General features: G+C 35.4%; 1 long non-coding RNA gene across 1 annotated transcript; it reads left to right on the plus strand.

Annotated features, from left to right (window-relative positions):
* Nucleotides 1-551: 551 nt before the first annotated feature.
* On the plus strand, nt 552-1168 carry LOC107724602 (uncharacterized). The gene is made up of 3 exons (XR_001638037.1): nt 552-702; nt 862-981; nt 1115-1168. It is a non-coding gene; the product is annotated as an uncharacterized LOC107724602 (long non-coding RNA).
* Nucleotides 1169-1576: the final 408 nt, after the last annotated feature.

A 1576-nucleotide genomic window follows, 5' to 3' on the forward strand; every position in this document is an offset into this window, starting at 1 on the left:
AAGGAGCGTTAACCACATGTGACGACTCCGGGCTTCGTCCACGGTGAAAGCCGATCTTGCGATCCACAGCGCAAAGTTGATGTATTGTCTCAGCGACCAGCACGGATCAGCTCTAGGCATGACGAAGCGGATATCGTCCTCTTTTGGAAGACCAAACAAAGTAGTTTCGCTTTCACAACGAAGCACACAGCGTCTTCAGGACATGGCTGCAGCGTCAACAATACTACAGTGAGAATTAAAGTTACGCCTTCTTTCTTTGCGTTAACATTTGGGCGGCGTTATGCAAATTTTTCCACATAGTGATGTAGATATGTGGGGGCGTGATGTAGGTTTTAGGTAGGCGTGGCTGACTCTTAACTTTTATAAAGAATATCTCTTTGGATTTGAGACTTTAGTCTTTGCAACTTTACAGATCTTCTTTATGCACCAAGAGCTTGTAACACTCCAAAGAGAAAGGAAAAATTTTAATCGCATCATATGACCCCTTTAAGTTGTCAACTTTTAGCAGAGCATTAACCTATTACATGCTAATATTGACATTTGAGAGCTTTTTGTATGTGAATTTCAATGCATTTTAAGGTTGCATTTTAAATGTTTCCTTATTGCAGCTTGACAGTGTGCATAATTATCAGCTTTTACTGTATGGAAAGAGGGGTTCAAATATACCGCATCTTTTCCTGAGGAAAAAAATCATGCATACAGGTTTGGAACAACACAAAATGATAGTGTTACTGTTTTTCACAAAACCATGTGTTACTGTTTTTGGTTGAAATGTTCCTTTAATGCTGCTGAAACACAAAGCTAAATGTCCAAATTGCTCATTTCAATACTTTTTAAGTTGCTTATTTGTCCTTTTTGCAGCTTGCGTGCATAATCAAGAAATTTAATTTGATGGAAAAATGAGTTCAGATATACTGCAAAACATCTCCTTTTGCGAAAGAGAGAAAAAGGTAATGCATGCAAGTTTGAAAGAACAAAATGGTGAGTAAATTACAGAATTATCCTTTATATTTTTTTGGCTGAAATATTACTTTAATGCTGATGAAATGCAAAGTTAAATGTCCAAACTGCTCATTTCATTGCATTTTAAGTTGCTTATTTGTCCTATTTGCAGCTTGACAGTGTGCATAATCATCAAATTTCATTGGAGGAGTTCAAATATATGGCAAAACATCTCTTTTTGAAAGAAAAAAAAAAAAAAAAAGAGTAATGCATACAAGTTTGTAAGAACACAAGGGTGAGTAAATGACAGAATGTTCCTGTTTTGGCTGAAATATTCCTTTAATGCTAATGAAAAAAAAAAAAACTATATATCTAAAGTGCTAATTTCAATTGATTTTAAGGTGTTTCCTTGTCCTTTTCACAGCTTGATAGTGTGCATAATCATCTACTTTCATTGTATGGAAAAGAGGAGTTCAAATATTCTGCAAAACATCTTTCTGAGAAAGAAAGTCATGCATGCAGGTTTGGATCTACACAAGGGTGAGTAAATGAATGGGCTGATTTATTTCTTTAATGCTGATTTATGCAACTTCAAGTTATTGTTTTCTAGCACTAGTTGAAAGAAATGCTCTGT

Source organism: Sinocyclocheilus rhinocerous, unplaced genomic scaffold (genome assembly GCF_001515625.1).
Source record: "Sinocyclocheilus rhinocerous isolate Xijiao unplaced genomic scaffold, SAMN03320098_v1.1 scaffold304, whole genome shotgun sequence".
NCBI classification, from domain to species: domain Eukaryota; kingdom Metazoa; phylum Chordata; class Actinopteri; order Cypriniformes; family Cyprinidae; genus Sinocyclocheilus; species Sinocyclocheilus rhinocerous.